Source organism: Lissotriton helveticus, chromosome 10 (assembly GCF_964261635.1).
Source record: "Lissotriton helveticus chromosome 10, aLisHel1.1, whole genome shotgun sequence".
NCBI classification, from domain to species: Eukaryota; Metazoa; Chordata; class Amphibia; order Caudata; family Salamandridae; genus Lissotriton; species Lissotriton helveticus.
In genome coordinates this window covers 107,969,193-107,990,344 of record NC_136071.1, presented here as the reverse complement: position 1 = coordinate 107,990,344, position 21,152 = coordinate 107,969,193, and the positions used below count along the sequence as shown (strand labels likewise).

The 21,152-nt window shown below is 49.7% G+C and overlaps 1 protein-coding gene across 2 annotated transcripts in view; it reads left to right on the top strand.

Annotated features, from left to right (window-relative positions):
- The window catches only part of LMF1 (lipase maturation factor 1), an 801,367-nt gene that overhangs the window by 675,518 nt on the left and 104,697 nt on the right, over positions 1-21,152 (top strand). The window lies entirely within an intron of this gene.

Below are 21,152 nucleotides of genomic sequence, written 5' to 3'. Positions count from 1 at the left end.
CCATAAAGGCCAGCAAGTGCCAAATCGGCCAGGGGTCCGTGACCTACCTCGTACACCAAGTGGGGAGCGGTCTGGTGGCCCCCCTCCAACTCAAGGTAGTTGCCATTCAGTCCTGGCAACCCCCCGAAACGCAAACCGAGGTCCGAGCCTTCCTGGGGCTCACCGGATACTACCGGCGGTTCGTGAAGGACTATGGCAGCATTGTGGGGCCCCTCACGGAACTCACGTCTAAGAACCACCCAAAAAGAGTCAACTGGACTCCCGACTGTCAAGCGGCCTTCGAGAAGCTGAAGGCCGCCATGTGCACCGCTCCTGTGCTCCAGGCCCCCGACTACAGCCGCGAGTTCATCGTTCAGACCGATGCCTCCGACCATGGTATTGGGGCCGTCCTCTCCCAACTGAACCCCGAAGGAGTCGACCGACCAGTGGCCTTCATCAGCAGACGCCTACTGCCCCGAGAACAGCGCTGGAGCACCATTGAGCGAGGGGCCTTCGCAGTAGTATGGGCCCTCAAGAAGCTCCGGCCTTACCTCTTCGGAACCCACTTCCGGGTACAAACAGATCATCGGCCCCTGCAATGGCTCATGCAAATGCGGGGGGAGAACCCCAAACTATTGCGATGGTCCATCTCCCTGCAGGGGATGGACTTCACTGTAGAGCATCGCCCTGGTCAAGACCACGCCAACGCGGACGGCCTGTCCCGCTTTTTCCGCCTCGACGAGGAAAGTCCCCAAGAGGATGGGTGACTCTCCCCGCCTTCAGCTGGGGGGGACGCATGTTGGACAGGCCCCATGAAGGGCTCGCTCCCTCCCCGCATGACAGGGCCCTGGTACTGGCCTTCCAGGTACTACCCGCAGAAGCAACCCCCAACCCGTCCCCCATGGGACGTCTGCTCCTGGGAATCCCTGTGTCCCTGGCCTGGGCCACCGTCCGCACCCTTGCCCGGACCAGCCGCCATCTTAGACACTGCGCCACGAGGCCGCGTGGCCTCAGCTCGACCCCAACCCCGGGCCTGGCCAGGTCCCGACATCCCGGCACCACCATCCACCCAGGAGATGAACGGACCACTTGGCAGGTCAACGGGAGTAAGAAGTGTCGATGGCTCTCTCCCGCCAGGTGCCGATCACCCCCAGCCTCCTCGGGCGCTGGCTCCACCCCCTTGCTGGGTGTCTGGACTCCCTCATCCCGGACCTCCCGACCTCCAAGAGCGAGGGTCCGGACATCAAAGAGTGCCAGACCTATAACTGAGGCAGCCCCAGAACAGGAAGGCAGTTGTATCCTGGAGTCGAGAGACACCGCGACGAACTCATCCTTGACGGACTGCCGGCGCTGCCGCAGCCCTGCCTTGTGAACTATTGTCCTGCCTGCTGGCGCTGCCGCGGCCTTCTGCAACCTTCATCCTCGTGGGACCTGCTGGCGCTGCCGCGGCCCGTTGTAACCTTCATCCTCGTGGGACCTGCTGGCGCTGCCGCGGCCCGTTGTAACCCTTCATCCTCGTGGGACCTGCTGGCGCTGCCGCGGCCCGTTGTAACCTTCATCCTCGTTGGGACCTGCTGGCGCTGCCGCGGCCCGTTGCCGCCTACGACCTCTTTCGGGACCTGCTGGCGCTGCCGCGGTCTGACCCGTCCGAACACCGAGCTCGAGGATTGTGAGCTATCACCGTCCCACCGCCGTACCTACGGGTACCAAGACTGTCCCGCTACCCCCTTCCCTAATAGAGACTAGAATTGAGAGGATCATCGTGTCCTGACCTCATTGTATCGTACTACCTTACTTCAAGAACTGCCTATAAAAGGTGTTAATCTGATCTTCGTGTGGTGTCCATCTGTGGGGGGGGGAAGTTACTTGTCTGTACGATCGCTGGGGACGGCCCTCACCGGAGGCCTCTCCCCTTGTGCTCGGCCGACCCTCCAGGTCGCCGTCTAACACTGGGGGAACCACAGAAACAAGTTCGTTCAGTTCCTATCATAGACTTTATTTAGCAAGAAGGTGTTTGACTCATGCAGAGGCCAAACTCTGTGCTGGCGGTTTGTTTTCCACCCAGTAGCACTTATTCCAGAATCCTCCAAGCCTCATGCTTTGAAGATCCTGCAGGAGGGAGAGAGAGAGAGAGAAGTGCATCAGAAATGGTACACTGTGAAGCGGACATTGCGTGCACAGGTTTTCCACAGCTCGCTATAGGGGCAGGCTGGCAAAGACAATTTTGCTTCAATGCTACGTCTTTTGCACGGAGGTTCAGACTTCAATACTTCACTTGTTCTTTTTTTTTTTTTAAACAGATTTTATTGATTGCATAGTAAACACATATTACGTAATGCTCTGTAATCCAGAGACAATCACCATTATCAATGTACCAATCATAAATGCAGTCATTTCCTATATTAAGTCAGAACATACAAGCAGAAGGTGTAACCATGAAACCCCCCCCCACGCCCCCCCAACCCGCAGATCCACCCCCCGCGCACCGCTGCCTGCTCCACCTCTATCATGTATATCCAGTATAATGCGTGCCAAGTGCACCTGTGTGTCAGTATTATAGTCATTACTGTCGAGCTGTCAAGAGGGCTGGTTAGCATTGTCCTCAGGTGGCGGATCCAGCTCCAAACCACGATAGTCCTCCCACCTCTTCCAGATTTTGAAATGTTTCCGAGGGCAGCCCCTAGCCACATATATGGGTTGCTCCAGCCCCATGCAGAAGTCCATCCCATTTTTCCAGGCCACAAGCGACGGGCCCGGGGCTCCTTCCACGATCGTGCAATGTCTCTCTTTGCTAGCGTTAGACCCAGTAACAGTAATGTTTATTACTCGTGGGTGCAAACTCAGCAATTGAGACGAAAAAATTCATGAAATGACATTAGGGGTGGTGAGGTGCACACCTTCTTCTTTTTATCCATGCCATAGCGTCTACGAAGATATTCAACCAAACTCCAAAGCACAGGTAGGTTCCACATGTCATGATGTTTAGATGCCCCTGACGAAGGGATCATTTATCCCGAAATGCATTGGGTTGTTTGAATAAACATCATGACATGTGGAACCTACCTGTGCTTTGGAGTTTGGTTGAATATCTTCGTAGACGCTATGGTATGGATAAAACGAATTGAAGATTACAGTTAAAAAGGATGAGAAACAGTTGGAGAAAAATATGGAGATAAGCAAGTTTATAATAAGTTGAATTTAATTCATTGAATTCATACTGCAGATGGGCTGTGCAGCTTGGTGGAACCAGAGGAGGTTCCCCCATTGATTTGTTTCCTGAGTGAGGACATTCCACCAGCCCATCCTACGTAAAGCCTGTCTCCATATCTGAAAGACCACCTGTGTGATGGACGGCAGAGACTTCCTAAGAGGTGCTGAATATAGCAGGGTGTGGACGGACGCAGTACCCATCAAGGCCCTCTCTACTGCATACGCGGGGTCGCTCCTGTCCGCATACCACCAGTCATTTAACACCAAGAGGTGGGACGCCTGGTAGTACGACAGGACATCGGAGGTAGCCAAGCCCCCAGTATAAGTCGAGCGGAAGCAAGTCCGCAGGGCAACCCGTGCGGCGCCCCCTCCCACAAGAACCCGCTCAGCGCCGAGTTAATGCGCCGGAACCAGTCAAGCGAGACCAAAACTGGATGGTTTTGCAGTTGGTTTATCAGGCGTGGAAGCGCCACCATTTTAAAAATGGCCGATCTACCTTGTATAGAGAGCGGCATCCTAGACCACACCTTCAGGTCTTCACGAGTGCGCTCCCATACCGGGGTAATGTTGCGCTCCCGGGCGATAGTCGCGTCCTCAGAGAGGAACACTCCCAGGTACTTCATTCTGTCTGTAACCAACTGGAGCCCCCGCGCCCAATCCCCCACCGGCTGCGGGCCTCCCAATATCCAGAGCGTAGATTTCCCGGGATTCATATATAGACCCGAGGTTTCGCCAAATATTTGTAAGATTCGTAGGAGACGGGGTCCCGACCGCTCCAGGTCAGTGAGGAAAAACAACACATCATCGGCGTAGAGGGCTATTCTATCATTGAGGTCCGCCGACCATCGGAAGCCCTCTAGCTGAGCGTCTATACGCACCCAGGCTGCGAGGGCTTCCATTGTGAGTGCAAAGAGATATGGAGAGAGGGGGCAGCCCTGCCTCGTCCCACGCCTGATCTGGAAGGAGCGGGATACCCCCCCCCCAACCCGCACCGTGGTCGTGAGATCTGTGTAGAGGAGCCGCACATATGCCTGAAAGCGAGGGCCCAGGTTCAGGCGTCCCAGCAGGGCAAACAAGTATGTCCAGTTCAAGGAGTCAAACGCCTGTCCATGTCTGCCAAAAACAGTGCCGCCTGTTCCCCCAATCGTCACCACGCTGATATCGCGACCTGGGCACATCTAACATTATGACGAGTGGCACGTTGGGCATAAAGCCCGCCTGGTCCGGATGAACTAGATCCGTGATGTATGGTTTAAGTCTATTGGCAAGGGCCTTAGCCAGTATCTTGGCCTCAGTATTCAGCAAAGAGATTGGGCGGTAGGACGCGTGACTCTCCGGAGGTCGCCCTGGCTTCAAGAACACCACTACTTCTGCGTGCCGCCAGTCCGGGGGCGGCGCACCATTCTCACTCGCTTCCTCTATAACCGGGCGAAGATGTGGACTCAGCTGTGTCGCAAAGCGCCAAAAGAATTCACTAGGGAACCCGTTGGGTCCCGGCGCCTTACCCGGGTTCAATTCGCCCAGCGCAGTGGCCAGCTCATCATCTGTCAGAGGGCGGTCTAATACCCCACGAGCCTCGTCTCAGATGGTCCTTGGCGGGAGGTCATCAATAACTCGTTGTACGACCTCTGCCTCTAGGCACTCCAGAGGCGCGTACAGTGCCTCATAGTATGTAGCAAAGCTACCAGCAATCACAATTGGTTCAAGGATAGGCTACCCATCTGGGCCCACTATCCAAGGCAGCGGCTGGGCATGCATAATGCCCCGACACAGGCGATGTAGCATCTTGCAGGACTTGTCGCCCCATTGGTATATATGACTGCGTGTCGCCAGCCAAGCCTGTCGGGCTTCATCTAGCAGTACCGCAGCATATTGTTGTTGCGCCAGCGCCAGCTGCCGCCTAGCTGGCCTTCCATCATCCTCCCGACCCCTGCCCTCCAAAGCCTCCAGCTTCGCCTTGCGCCGCACTAGGTCTCTACGCTTCTCCCTACGCGCGCCGCGCACCAAGAAATATCTATGCATCGCAGCGTGGGTTTCATCGCCTCCCAAAGCGTCGCCGGAGACTCTACCGTACCCACGTTGGCGGATAACAAATGGTCGATTTCACAGGTCATGTGGGCACGGTAGGTGTCTTGCAGCAATTGTCAAGGCGACAGACGCCACCGAAATGGCTGCCGAGCGCGGCCATTACCAAGCACAACATACACCGGCGAATGGTCAGACAGCGCCCGTGGCAGGATCTCCGCGGTCAACACTCTATGCACCATCACTCTCGGAAAAAATATGTAGTCTAATCTAGAGAAGGAGTCCCGCGCTGTGGAAAGGTAAGTGAAGTCCCTACGTGCCCCGTGCTTGTATCTCCAAGTGTCCACCCAATCGAGTCCCGTGGCCAAGGCTCGCAACCTAGTAGCTGGTCCTTCCCTCCCCACAGCCTCCTGAATGCTAGCAGCGCTTCGCCATCTATCACACGAGACATCCATAACATCATTCCAATCTCCTCTCACAATGGACAGAGCATTAGGCATCTCCACCCAAAGGGACATCAGCCTCAGGCATCTCCACCCAAAGGGACATCAGCCTCTCTAATAGGGGCCACTGCAAAGGTGGCGGGGCGTACACGCTGCCAATGATTACCGTGTCTCGCCCAATCTCTCCCTGCACAAAAATAAATCTACCCTGCGCATCAGCCCACGTGTGTTTATGAGCAAAAGGAACCCTACGATGTATGAGTACTGCCACCCCTCGTGATCCCCTCGTGAACCCCGAGTGGTATGCATGGGTAAATCCGTTACGCTGAAGGCATAGCGCTTTAGTGCCAAGCAGGTGTGTTTCCTGCAACAGGAGTATGCCTGTGCCCCTCGTCCTGGCCCATGTAAACACCGCCCCCCTCTTCACTTTATCCAGCATTCCCCGCACATTCCAGCTCATGATCCGCGTCCCACCAGGGCCTAGACGCACTCCCTCACCGTCAAGAGACATATGTACAGTATATCATGTAGCGGCCCAGCCTTACACGGGCAACATTGGCAATGCAAAAAACCGTCAGTGGGTAGCAATTGCAGCGCGGGCTCTCCCTCCCCCCCTCGAAAACAACCCCCCAACCTCCCCCCACCCCGCACCTCCCAAACACAGAAGCACCTGTCGTGGTCGGATCATGGTCCTGGCCCCAACTGGGAGCCAAGTACCACCCCCTCCAATGGATCCCCTCACAAGAGCCCATGTAGAACTAGACTGTCGCTCCCTCCCTAAGCCAGACCAAGTGTGGCCACCAGTCAGTTCCCTCCATAGTCAAGGCACATCTTCCTGGACTCCCGGCATATCCTCATCTCGGCGGGAAGTCGACACAGACTGCGAGCCACGGCTCGATCGCGATCTGCCACTGCGCCGGCGCCGACCCTCGGGGCCCCCTCTGGCAGAGTTACTCGAGGAGGAGTCAGATTCCCCGCCTTTCGCCGTGTTGGTCCGAACCCTTACAGTTTCATCCGTCCACTGAAAGACCTCTTCTGGAGTGTCAAAGAAGAATGTACGGGACTGGAAGATGACCCGCAGCCTCGCTGGGTAGAGCAATGCATATTGTAGCTTCAGACCCCTGAGACGAGCTTTGGCTGCGATAAAGGATTGGCGTTGTTGCTGAACCTGTTTTGTGTAGTACGGAAAGATAAGAATATTCGCATTATCGTATGTGAGCTTGCCCTTAAGTCGTGCCTGCTTCAGGATAGTGTCTCGGTCGGCATAGTTCAGGATTTTGGCGATCATGGGGCACGGGCGCGCACCAGCCAGGGGTTTCTGTGTCAGCGCACGATGGGCCCTCTCGACCACAAAGCAGCCGGAGAGGACGTCAGGTGGAATCCGGCTCTCCAGCCATTGCGCCAGGAAGCGCTCCGCATTATCTTTTTCATAGTCCTCTGGAAAGCCTATGAAGCGAAGATTACTGCGCCGGGCGCGCCCCTCCGCGTCCTCAGCTCTCAGAACCAGGCCCTTCTGGGTTCTCTCCAAGGCCAAGACCCTCTTCTTTAGGGTTGAGACATCATCCTCCACCTCCGATATGCGCGTCTCCGTGCCAGCAATGCGTTCCACAGCGCTCCGCAGGTCCTGCCGAAGAAGCATTACATCTGAGCCCACTGCCCCAATCTTGGCATCTAGCGTGTCTCTGGACTGCGTGATCGCCGCCAAAAGCGCTGCATTGTCCGGGACTGGTGGCTGCGCTCCCTTCGCACAGCCGCCTCCGTGAATTTGTCGATAGGCCCCTGCTTGCCTTGGCTCCCACCGCCTCCTCTCGTCATGCTGCCCTCGATGTGTGGGGCGGCCTACCAGCCCCTGCGTAGCTCGCTCCCACCGTAGGCCGAGGCTCAATTTGGCCGCCAACCGCCGGATGCCCGCCCCAAGGGGTTGCAACAGTCCACTATGGCGCCGATCCCTACCGACTGCTGCGCTTCCCCTCGGCCGGAGCTCACTTGTGCCGGGCACAGGCCCAATGTTCAGGAGGGCCCCCTCAGCACGGCCAGCGCCCCCACAGATGCACGCCGGAGCCCGATGTGGCCCCCGAGTTCTGAATCTCCAGCCGCAGCTGCCCCACTGTTCGTCGCTGGGCCGCTCAACACTTCGCACTGACCTGGGTATGCGACAGCGCCTCTCGCCCGACCAGCCGCACTCCTCTGCCGATCAGCGCGGCCACTGTGATCACTCAAAATGGCGGCCTCTCCCTCCGGCCGTCGCTGGCTGTCTTCGGCCCAGGCTCCCGCAAGGCACGCCTCGTCCCCAGGTCCCACTGCCGCAAACCCACAGGAGACGTGGTCCTCGGGGCTCCGGATCTCCGGATGGGCAATGGGCACGCACCGCTCCCACTCTCAATGCGGCCGCCCCAACTCGCCAGGCTGCACCAAAATCGAGGCCCCGGCTTCACAGGCCTCGCCGGACCACTCCGACCACGGTTCTCCGCCGGGACGCTCCCGGACCGCGGGAGCCGACACCGGCGCCGCTTCTCGCCGTCAGGGGATGCCCTCGGAACCGGGCACCAATACCTTGTCGCTGGGAACTGTTACGATGACCAGGGCCAGGATAATTGAGAAGGATATCTGCTGGCTGGTCAGAACTCACGCTCTACATGACCGCCATGCTCGCCGGCTAAGCCACGCCCCTTCCCTTGTTCTTTTGATTGAGGATCCCTTTCTGGCCAGCATGTTGATAAGGCACTGCAGACCATCTTAAAGGACACAGATACTGCCCGCACCTCCGCAGCCTTTTCGTGGTGCCGAGGACGTAGCTCCACGTCCTTTGTTTCAAGGGAGTTCCATCCAGTATTGGCTCCTACAATCAGAACCAACTGCGTTACTCAAATCAAACGCAGTCACATAGGCACAGTACCAACAGGTCCTACATAGACAATCATCGTACAGCCGAGGCAACTCTCCTACGAGACAATGGATTACCTGGAACACGCCTTTATTCCCTCCAAAAACGTCAGAGGTCTAATATCTCACTTTTACTCCAATTGGTCAAAGGTGACAGAGGACCGTTGGGTTTTTAAACATCATGCCCAAGGGCACACTTTAGAATTTGTCAAATTTCCCTCTTTCTGCACCTCCAAAGGAACCTCCACCTTCTCATCTACGGGTGTTGTTTGCACAAGTGTCTATATGGATACAAACAGGGACCGTCGGAGTGGTTCCGAATCTCCTACAGTGTTAGGGTTTACTCTCAGTTCCTCATCAACAAACAAATGAGGAAAGTAGCGCATGATTTTAGATCTTTGCGCAAACTTTACAAATGTTGTCCCTCAAGAAAGTCCTAAAGTTCTTATGCCAGAACGACCTTATAACTACTCTCAACCTCCAGGATGTCTATTTTCATGTGCCAATCCTTCCTAAGCACAGGAAGTGGCTACGCTTTACAATAGGTACAGAACTTATTCAATTAAAGTCCTACCTCTTGAATTTAGGTCCGTTTCATGTGTCTTTACGTAGATCCTGGCACCAGTGGCAGCCTATCTACGTCTGCAAGGCATACAAATTTATCATTAATGAGACAATTGTATAATAAGGGCTCGCTCTTATTTTCAAGCATTACAGCACACCCAGACTTGTCAGTCAGTGTTTCAAAACCTGATTTTTCAATAAATCATGACAAGTCCCAACTAGTACTAGCTCCGATATCAACGTTTCTCGGAGCATCAATCTATACAAACCTAGCAAAGGTGTTTGTCTCACACGAACGACTGGCCTGCATCTCCCACTTGGTGGTTCTTCTACGTTGGTTGCAGGTCTCCAGTTCCTTCGAAGATCTCATTCAAATCAATCCTCGGATGCAAGAGCACTTTTTGTTTGGTCGGTCCAAGAAAGAAATTTATAGAAGGGGTGTGCGTTATTCCTTCAAGAAGCGCCTAATGGCACAATCACCACAGACGCATCCCTCAAGGGTTGGGGAGCATATCTTCAAGGGCTGAAGATCAGCAGGGAATGGAACCCTCAACAAAAGGCTTGGCACATCAATCTGCTAGAGCTAGGTGCCATCTTCTTAGCCTTCAAATCCTTTCGTGTTATCATTCAAAGGGCCACAGTATTGGTTTGCACAGACAATACTTCAAGTATACATTACTTAAACAAACAGGGAAGAACGAGGTCGGTTCTTCTATCTCAGAAAGCCCAAGAGTTATGGGCTTGGGCAATATGGCACAGGATCAAACTCTTGGCTGTTCATGTGCCGGGAGTTGCAAATGTGCTGGCGGAGACCCTCAGCAGGTCAACAGGTGTCCAACCACGAATAGGAACTGCATCAGCCAACGGCGGATCGAATCTTCCAGCAGTGGGGTCATCCCGATCTGGACCTCTTTGCGACAAAAAAGAACAGCTAATGCCTGTTTCTTTGCAAGCTGGCATCCCCACAGGGACTCGCAGGGGAAGGCGTTTTCGATAAACTGGTCTCAAATATATGCTTACGCCTTTCCTCCGATTCCGTTGGTTCCGAGAGTTCTCCGGAAGATGAAGAAAGAGCTGTGTCGTTTGATTCTCATCGCCCACAGGTGGCCTCGCCAATAATACAGTTTCGACCAATACCAAATCTCCTCTCCATTCAGAATGGTCAAATTTGCCATCCGATCCGGCTTCTCTAAAATTAGCAGCTTAGCGCCTGAGCACCTTGAATTAGCTCATCTGACTATCTCGGCGGATTGTAGGAGGTACTGGCTTATGCGAGAGCACCTACTAAAATAAAGACATACAGTCTTTAAAAAAAATCAACAAAAAAAAATCTGCATTTGGTGTTAATCTGCTGGGGTTCACCCATTACATGCAACGCCGGACCAGATATTACCTTTTTTCTTGCACCTGGCAAGATCAGGCTTATCTCATACAACGTTGAAGGTCTTTTTAGCAACCATTTCAAGGTAACGTCAAGATGGGTCCATTTCTCTTTATTCTTCTAGAATACAACAGTTCTTTAAGGGACTACTCAGAATGTTTCCTCCTGTACGTCATCCGCCTCCATCATGGCATTTTAATGTAATATTAGCGCAGCTCATGCTCCACCCATTTGAGCCAATTTTCAGGATGTATTTCAAATTCCTAACATGCTACTTTTTTCTCTTTGCTAGCATTGACTTCATCTAGAAGAGTCTGTGATGTTCAAGCTCTCACTGTCAATTCGCCTTTCTTACAATTCACGTCCAATTCTGTGGTGCTACGTACAAACCCAAGGTTTATGCCTAAGGTGCCTTCGGATTTTCTCCTGAATGAACCAGTTATCTTAAAGAAGTTTTTTCCTAATGCGTAATCCCCTGCGGAGAGGGCATTACATACCCTTGACATCAGAAGATGTTTTAAAATTCTATTTGCAAAGGACCTCTGTCATTCTCAAAGCGGATCAACTGTTTATTGCCTATGGAAATATAAGGCAAGGACAAGCAGTGTCTAAACACACCATAGCTAGATGGATTTATGCAGCTGCTGTCATTTGCCATCTTCATAGCTTATGGACGTTTCCACTAAGGGCGTCCAGTTCCCAAACCTACAATTGCTTGTGGGGTTTCCTCTGCCATTGCTTTCTGCCATCAACAGGCAGGCAAGCCTCTGCAGTCTTCAGTGAGGACCCATTCTACCAGGGCGATGTCGTCTTCAACTGCCCTGTTTGCCGGTGTGCCGATGCCTCAGATCTGCAGAGCAGCCATGTGGTCAAGCAGGCACACGTTTACGAAACACTACTGCCTGGGTGCCATTCACAAGGCAGACACTGCTATGGGACAGGCTATGCTTCGCTATCTTTTTCAATAAGGTGAGCCTCTATCTTCCCTCCTCCATTATGGTTTACCTTATTACTGTATGTCTTGCATGACTATAGACATATTTGGTCTTATAAGTCTATGTATGTGTATCATGCTGGGAAGCTTTCTTCGGATATTACTGCTTTCTATTCTATATTCAAGCATATGAATCTATGAAAGACACCCTACTACTGGAGAAGAACAATTGTTACTTACCTGTAAACAGATGGTTCTCCAGTATTGGTGTCTTTCATAGATTCACATACGACCCACCCTCCTCCCCTCAGAGGCTCTCTTCTCCTCATAGACTCTGTGGTCACTCTTGTGCTACGAAAATCTGAGGTGCTGAGCTCTGAGGAGAAGGTTCTAGAGGGTTGCGGGCGCCTGATTGGCTGTGGTTTGGACCAACATAATGACAATGATAGACTGCAAATGGTTTTTTCCTTTTCCATGTATTCCTATGTAGAAATATGTGTAGGCTTGTTATGCATTTTTTCTATTACATATTTCAGGTTTTATGTTGTTACATATATATATATATAGTATATTATTCCTATGTTATTTACCGTGGGACTCCCACTCCGACGACGGGGGATATTCAAGCATGTGAATCTATGAAAGACACCAATACTGGAGAACCACCTGTTTACAGGTAAGTAACAATTGTTCATATGTTGCGCACACACATGCCCTTAGGGCATGTGTGTGCGCACCATGGAACTTTGAAAAATGCACTTTAGTGCATTTTTCAAAGTTTTTGCAAATTACCACGAAGTTGTACTTCATGGTAATTTGCGTGCCCTATTTGCGAATTCGCAATTTTATACACGTTCATGCATTGCATTTAAGGAATCTCAAATTGAGATTCCTTAAATGCAAATAATCGCAATTTAGCGATTTCTAGAATTGCGATTTTTGCATTTGGGATGATGCATCCCAAATGCAAAAATACCGCTCGCAAAGGGCCAGATTCGCAGAATCTGGCCCTTTGCGAGAGGATTTAAACTTGATGAATCTATGCAATAGTTCACTAGCTGGAAATGCTTGGCACGGTGGTCATTATTTCGATTATAAACAGTGATAAAAACCGTTAGCCTTGACCAGTGTTTTAATCCCCTATGAGTGCTTTAATGCATAATACATTTTACTCGCTTTCAATCCAGGTTTTCCTTGGCTATTAGAGTTGTTGGAAAGACGCTAGACACTTGGAATGTTGCACACCGAGCCCCTGGCGTTTCTAAATTTGGCCCTAAGCCATCAGTGGGTTTTACATAAGCACCAAATTACATTACACAAGGTGAGTTTTTTTAAAGTACTTTAATAAGTTTTATTTAGTGATTTGCACCGATTCCGAGGAAGTTGAGTCGCCGCTGCCGGGCCGCAAACCTGGTTTGCCAGTTCCAAATTCAGCAGCTTTTGGGGTTAGGCCACATGTTTGCATTCCACTTTTTAGTACTTTGTTGGTACAAACGGCCTCTAAACCATTTACGGAACTCCACAGCGCCTTCCTTCAGCAGCTGTAGAATCCAACTGATGGAATAATTGACATTTATGTGGGGAAGAAATAAAGTCAGGCTGCACTTTGTGTCCCTCTAGCTACTGCTGTAGCTCCTTTCAGCACCGCAGCCACCAATCCGGAAACTTTGGGGCAGATAACAACTATGGCGGTCCTCTGGACCGCTGTAGTGGCAGTGGCGGTGCGGACACCGCCGCACCGGTGGTCCGACTGCTGTATTACGTCTGTGACGGTTGGACCTCCACAACCGTCAGGGATCTGTGATCCCTCGGCAGTGACGTGGCAGTCTGAAGCGCATTATGCTGGCGGTGCCGCTGCGGCACTGCCAAGCATATTACCGCCCTCCTTTTTATGGTGGTGAGCCTGTCATGAAAAGGGGGACAGTGAGGAAATTAAGGTTGCCTCTGGGCCATGGGATGCATGCAGAGGAGTACATGGTGTACCCCCCTGTCTATATGCACCACCTGTTCCTGCTCAGCATCCTCACAGTCCATCCCTTGCAGGAATGTGCTTCGGTGCTCCCATGGCGGCGCCTTCCTAAGGCTCAGATATGAGCCTTAGAAAGGCACCGCCGTGGTTCCACCAAAGCACCGAACGCCAAACCAGGATTAAGCTCCTAATCTGGCGGGCTGTGTGTGGATGGCACGCTGCGAGATTGTCAAAATTGTAATCAGGCCCTTTGTCTCTTCTAGTAGCCTCTGCACTTGTCGTTATGCGATCTTTGTATATGGTACTCTCTGCAATTGCTTCTGGTTGACGTAATCACCTTATGTATATTCCCAACAGATTTGCTGTCACAGGGGATACAGCATTGTGTTTATTTTGATGTAATCTCAGCATAGGCTGATATGAGGAGCAGGTACTCGGGTTGGATGAGTTGCAGTAGTACTCCTGCCCTGTGACTGTTCATAAAGAAGATTAACCATAATAACATTTACAGTTACCAAGTAAGATTAGTGCCTCAGAAATTGATTATCTTGATTTGAGAATTTTTATCTATAAGGGTGAATTACCCACTAGCCTGTTCCATAAACCTAGGACATGAACCATCCTCTTCGCTACCTGTGATCACTTTCCCTGCTTGATATGGAGCAGCTAAGGGTAGTTAGTCAGATGAAAAAGAAATTGTAGCACTGATGAGACCTTTAGCGTAAAGAAGGATTCAATGTCGGATCAATTTAGTGGGAGGAGATACTAGGAGAGAATTCTAATAAAGTCTGTATTGAGAATCAATGAGATAAAGACAGTCGGGCTTCTCTTTGAAAAAAGGAACAGACAATCAGAGAAGGTTAAAAGCAGGTAGTAGGTAAGATACCCTGTTTGATAACAACCTACCGTACTGACACTAGCTAGTTATATTATATTGAATTTACAAGAAACACTGAGGAATCCAATCCAGTAATAGGAGGAAAAGAGCTCAGATTACTTTCGGAAAGGTAGAAAAGAGACATGGTTTGGTCTGGAATGCGGGTTTTATCACTATACTAAATGTAAGATTTGCTTGAAAAGCACAAAATGCCCCACAAGAAGGAGAAAAAAACTAGAAGCAAAAAAACATGCAACTCAGACTATCCTTCCTACATTTCTGAATGCCCATTTAAAGTTTAGTATGTAAAGAACACAATATTCCCTGTGAAAAAGAGTGTTCTAGTAAAAAGGAATATGAATTTAACTTGTCCAGTGGCTTGTGAGAGTTTGAGCTATCAGAATTGTAAGTGACAATGCCTTTTATTTATGTGTTGGTTTTCAAAACAGATAAATAAAAGACAGTGTCAATTACAATGCCAATAGCTTAAACTCTTGGAAATGCGAGACCTATTGCACTGCAAATGCTTGTTTGTAAAAGCCTCCCATGCTGCGCTTTCCCTTTCATGGCAGCCGCACTCCTTTCTTTAGAAGAGCCGCGTCTAAAGAAAGGACTGCAGCTGCCTTTAAAGTGAAAGCGCAGAATGGGGTGCTTGTAAAAAAAAACAACAAAAAAAACATTTGCTTATGAAGGTGAATATGGGGAGCTGCGTCTAAAGAAAGGAGTGTGGCCGCTATTAATGTGAAAGCGTGTCGTGGTTCGCTTTAAAACAAAAAAGTTAATAAATAGAAAGAATCATGGGACGCGTTTGGTGCCGCAAATAACAAACCATAGGCACGGCCACCATTATATCAGCTAAAGCGTGCCATGCTATGGAAAAAAAATAACAGTGTTGCGAAAGACCGTGTCCTGCCTGCAACAGCAGGCAGGGGAAAACCATTTAACAAAATAGTGCTCGGAGGCTGTTATTAAAGCTTACCAAGTAACAACACATGTAACAGGGGGTGTCCTCATGGGAGGTTACAAGATGAGAAAAGGCGGTACTACTAAGCCTATTGACCAATAAAAAGCCACAGTCTGGAAAGGACAGTGACAGGGGCCAATTAAAAAGATGGGAGAAAAGTGGGCAGGCTTCAAGTCCACACCTGAATACAGCATGTCTCGAAGGGACAGTGTAAGCCCTGCCTAGGCAAGACCTAAAAAAGTACTGCAGGATCCAGACTTTTTAAAGCTACGCTTTAGTATAGCTGGAAGCCTTTTTTACAGTTTGAGCATAGAGGGTTTACTGGCAATAACAAAATATCGTGACCTCTTGGTCTTCTGCTAGACATCAAAATGTTTGTGTTTTTAGTTGTCGTCAAACTCAAGTCCCAAAAAAATTACTGCAGTACCAATGTCACTTAGTACAACTAATTGGGATTGGTTCCCATCAATGTCTTTATTCATTCATTAGTACTTCCCACCCCATTAGTATCAGCAGGGATCTGCATTTGACTGCATATACATCTTGTGCACTCCGTTCTCTTTTTTTCTAAATTTTTTTCTTTTTTTGTTGAGGAGATTAATCTCAAAACTTTAAATTTAGTTGCAACATGGCATCTGCATTATTATGAAAGAAAACCCCTAACAATGATATTATGTTTTACATTCTGAATTTGCGGTTTACCAAAATAAGGACTCAAACTATATTGCCTACCAGTATCGATGACATGTCATTCCTACATTACGCCATGTAGTCCTGTCTGATGTAACATTTCCAATACACTGATTTACACATACATGACTGTCTTTGTGCAATGTGTGTGTGAAGTAAAGTGCTCTGACACCTAACACTGGTATGAGTGGTGCTATAAAACGATATTAATCTGAGCGTCCGTGGTTTACGAAGACTCGGGGGGGCACTGTTAAAAAGGCTGCTTGAGAGAGGGCGGAGCCGGGACGGCGACCAAGATGGCCGCACGGAGTCCCGGCTCCGCCGGCCTTCTCCCTTCGCCGCCCGATTTGTTTACCCACCCCGCGTTTACACGGCGCTTTGGTGCGTCGGAGGAGACGCTGTGATGGGGCACCCGGCTGCGGCGAAATTTGAAGCTTTGGGGACTGAGAGATCCTCCTTCGCTCTGGGCGGCCCGTGTGCTGCTGGCGACCGGGACCTCGCGTGGCTGTACACCCGGCTGCTGGCTCCGTTTCAACAGCTGCATTCCCCGGTGTGACGCCGCTCCTCCTCCATGGTGCTCCTTGAGTCTCCTCGCATTGCCGGAGCCCTCTACACGACGCACTGCGCAGCCCCTCCGGGTTGGATGCTTCACCCCCCCCCAGCACTTTTCATCGGCGGCCAGTCTGAGGTAACGGCGCTTTGTCTCCTTTGAGACGCATTGTGTGCCTGCGTGTACTAGACTGTGCTGCACATCCCAGCCCACTTGTGCTAGTGGGGCGAGATATCGCCGTGTCATTTTCGTGCTGGGGGGGCCTGTGATGGTGCTTGGTGGAGGGGGTGCCTGTTATCCTGTGCTGCGCCGTGACTGGATGTCGGTGAAACTTCACTCCGAAGAGGGCCGGCGAATTTTCAGCCTTGCTGTGCGACACTGTGGTGGTGCATCCTTGAAAATGGCGACTTGATGGACTTTCTCTGGAAATGGCGGCGGCCGAGTGTGTTGGATGCTGAGAGAGGGCGGACGAATATCCTTACTGGGCCGTCTCTTCCTATTCTGGTGATGGTTTGAGGCTGCTCGGGTCATTTTTACCCAATACTTACTTGTATGCCATCACTGGAGATGGGGCGCTGGCAGTACTGGATGGGACTTCATGGTGGCTGCAGTATGGCCATGTTCCTTTGAATACTCCTGGACGGCTTTCTGCAGCTTGATTATACTATGCTTGGCCCCGTGAATGGCGGTTGCTGGCGGTCGACGAGCCGCCCATTGTGCTTTTACGAGACTTTGATTTCTCCTGGACTGACCTGGGTGCCCCGGTTCGTATTTTCCATCTGGCCCGTAATCTTGAGCGTTCTTCGATTTTTACCATCGAGTCTGGGTCAGTGGGTCTCGAGTGTGCTCCAGGTGCCATTGTCGCTACTGTAGAGACCCGTACCCTCCTGTGTGAATTGAACTCTGTGACGATTGTATCATCCTGTATTAGTGGGTACTTCTACTGTTCTGAACTTCATTTTTAGTGATCGAATATCGGGTGGCGGTGGGGGGGGTCGGGGTTCCCGCACTGGGAATCTCCCTCACGCTTCCTTCCCACTCGTGGGCTGTTGGTTTTTTTCTTTCTTTCCTCTCTTTGCCCTTTGTGTTTTATTCCCTTTCTTCTTTTCTTCACTTGTCTACATTTCGGGTTCCAGATGGGCGACAGACACGCTGCTGGGGGGGGGGCCATAGCCACATGCAGTGGTGCAGGGTGGGGGGATGGGGGTGGGGTGTTGTTGTTTTTCTTATTGTTTTTGTCACTATGGCCTTCTTTATTTTTCTTGGTTTCTGTTGATTTTCCTCTTTCCCTTTTCTTTTTCTTTTTTCTGTTTCTCCCCTTCTTTTTCCTTTTTCGTATAATTCGGATCGGACTGGGGGTTGGGTGATGTTCTTTTTGGGAGGGACTTGGCACGTTGAGCTTCTGTTGTTCGTAATATTTACTGGACATTGTGGATACGGCGCTAATATTTTTATACAACTATTGAATGCTTGAATATCCTGTTTCCACTTTGGCTTATATTTCTTGGAGGGTCTGGATCCTTTTACATGACTTGTTTCGAGTGGACTTTGCTTCATCGTATGCCACTGTGTCCTTCTTCCTGCTGTAGGAATATGCCCTCTCCCTTCATGCCATATTGTGGTGCAGTTTTGCATATAAATCCTGACGTGCGATATAGACTAGGCGAGCGCTGCCTGGCACGGACTGAAGTATGGTGTTCGTATCTCCTGTTTACCTCATTGACCGCACAAGTGTTATCTATTGTTGTTTCACTGTTTGATGCAGTGTTGTGTGGCTCGCCCTTTTGGTTGTCTGGTCTGAATGTATGATGCTTCTTAAATTTATAAAATGAAACCTGCGTTGTTCCTTTCCGTCTGCTGTTAATAAGCTGTAGCGCTCCTGTTTATTTTGGGTTTTTGTATAATAAAATGACGTGCAGCGTTGTGGATTGTCATAGCAGCCGGCCCGTAGTGGTTGTAGGCAGACGCTGTGTATTATATAAGACAAATAAAGGTTTTCCAAAAAAAAAAAAAAAAAAAAAAGGCTGCTTGAGAGGGAATCTGTGGCAGAGGTGGTGGTCATTGGGGGGGCGCCAAAAGACATTGTCGCACAGACACCACAAGAGTTAAGGCCGGCCTTTATTGGTCCCTATTCTAGAACGGATCTAACACAAAAAAGGGAGAGAAGTCTAGAGGAGATAAACAATTGAAAGACTGCAAATGAGTGACAACGAAAACAACTAATGGTTTGCTGTGGCTGGTTGTAAGGTCACTCAATTGTAAACAGTACGTCTCGCAGCAGAGCGCGTGCGCGTGCGCTGCACAGGGTTGACCTGAAAATGGTGGAAAGTTAGTGAAGGGACAGTGATGGGTAGAAATGTTCAGTGGTATTTGTATGTATGATTTGAGTAAATATAGGTTTCATATTCCTAAACGGCAGATGTATTGCATTTAAAATTACTTTTGTACAAAGATATCCAAGACATTCATCAAGACATATATTGGAAGCTCAGCAAATTAGAAACAGCTCTGGAAAACATGACTTCTCGACATGCCAACTTGACAATCAGCATAAAGGAGGCCAAAATACAAGTTCTTTTAGTGAGTGTGTGAGTTGTATCTTTTTTATTAGCGGTTTACTGGTTTGCTTTTGTTTTATTAATGCACATCAAAATACCATCAAACGACAGCTTGATGACAAGTCAGACAAATCACTAAAAACAATTTAAACTACATCTGCATAATATTACAATTTTACGTTAAAAAATCATCTCCCTCCAAAGTAATCCAGGAGCACATAGAGCTCTTAGTCAAATAATCAGGAGCCCTAGAGGAAAGGAAAAGTGTCAAAAGTCGACAACAGTGACCCCTGCAGGACTGGAGCAGTAAGCAGGCGCGAACGACGCAGAAAAGCCTGCTTTTTAAGGAAAACGCAGCCTGAGGTTCCCGTTTGCATGCAGGGAGCCTGTCTGGGCGGGGAAAAGACTTCCTGTCTGTCAGTCTCGTGCTGGAATAAAGCCACAGGCCGGCATCGCGTGACGTGATCAGCACTTGCAAAGCTCACTCGCTTGCCATGTTTGACTTTTACTGCCTGGGTTATTTCTACATCATCTGGCTTGGGTTTGCCAAAGAAAAACAATCTTTGGAGGATAAAGTAGAAAAACAACACAGCCAACACTTTACTATGACTGCGAGCTGCGTTTCTTTGCAAGCCCAGCGTGCTGACACGAGCAGTTTACTAGCCCTGGTAATTAAAACTATTTGGAATTTGGCAGCTGGACCATCATGTTGAATAAAAACTTACACGCCTGAAATACTGCAGATAGGAAACACCTCTAACAAAATTAACATTGCACTAAATTGCCTTGTAATTCTGAGCAATTTGCCTTACAAAAATATGAGCTGATTAGCTTTGAATATTTACACTTAAGGTGTAACATAAAGATCCGTGTCAAAATATTTGCATATTTGGCGACTCTGTCAGTTGAAGTTAGCCTGCTCACCATGTGGACCAGATACGTAGCTACTGGAATTATTGCTTTTCGATGGAATTCTCATAATGCATGTTTAGAGAAAGGCTGTGAAGTGCCAGGGTTCGGCTAAGAGACTAAGCCAGGAGACAAGGAACAATTGTGAGGGACTAACAGGGAGAGATTGTGTATTTGCTCGAAATGTGGTTATTTAGCTGTGCAGGATGTGAGGCCTGTACAAGTAATAGGTCCACAATTATCTCCTTACTGGGAACCGAGCACTCCATTGTAGCACTTGACTCTTAGGGTAGTGAAGCAGAGCAGTCCAGGGCCCAGGGCTTTAAGTGGGTTGAAAACACTGGGGGGGTGTCTCTCAAGGGGGCGTGACCATTGTAATTAAGGGCGTGGCTTAAAAACATGTAAGCTAAAAGTTTCTGCTCAGCATAGTGTGCCGCCCCACTTGTATTTTGCTGTTTCTGTCATTGTATCCAGATATATGATACAACAAGATAACATCATACCTACAACAAGTCAGGACTATTGGCTTTGTCAACGGTTGTTAGTTGCATATGATAAATAAGCAGCAACTGTGGCTTGTATATAATATTGAAAAATCTTCCACATAAAGCCCTGGTGACACCACGGCAATGTTGCTGCTCCTGAGTTCCGAGAAGGGAACTCCAGAGAAAATGACTTCAAAGGATTTCCCTTCCACTATAACGCTTGAAAAAAACGGACCGCCTGTGCCAGGGCACAAAACAGAGCCCGATAGAGACCCGTTTTGAGGTCTCCTTAAAAAAACTGCCGGTGCTCAGACCCGGTGAGACCCGGCCCACATAAAGCCCTGCCAGGGCCTACTCAGGGGAGGTGGTGTTGGCTAGTAATCTCCTCCCCTGGCACACAGCAACAAAACTCATTAAATGATTGTCCAGGCAGTGCTTTTTCTTTGAAAACAAAAAGTTAATTTATTACACACGGTACAAAATACTATGTATTAGTTTACAAATGATTACGTCAGGTGGATGCAGTGGTGGCTCGAAAGTATGGGGATTGGAGGGGTGGGAAAAAGGTTTAGTACGTTTAAAAAAACATGAATAAAATTAAATACACAAAAGAAATAAATCAAAAGGTACTTACCATGCTTTCCGGAGACATGTCCTCCCCTCTGCGGCCGCATTCTTCTCCTGATGTCAAATCTAGCTGGGCTTAACCAATCCTGGCGCTGCATGACAGC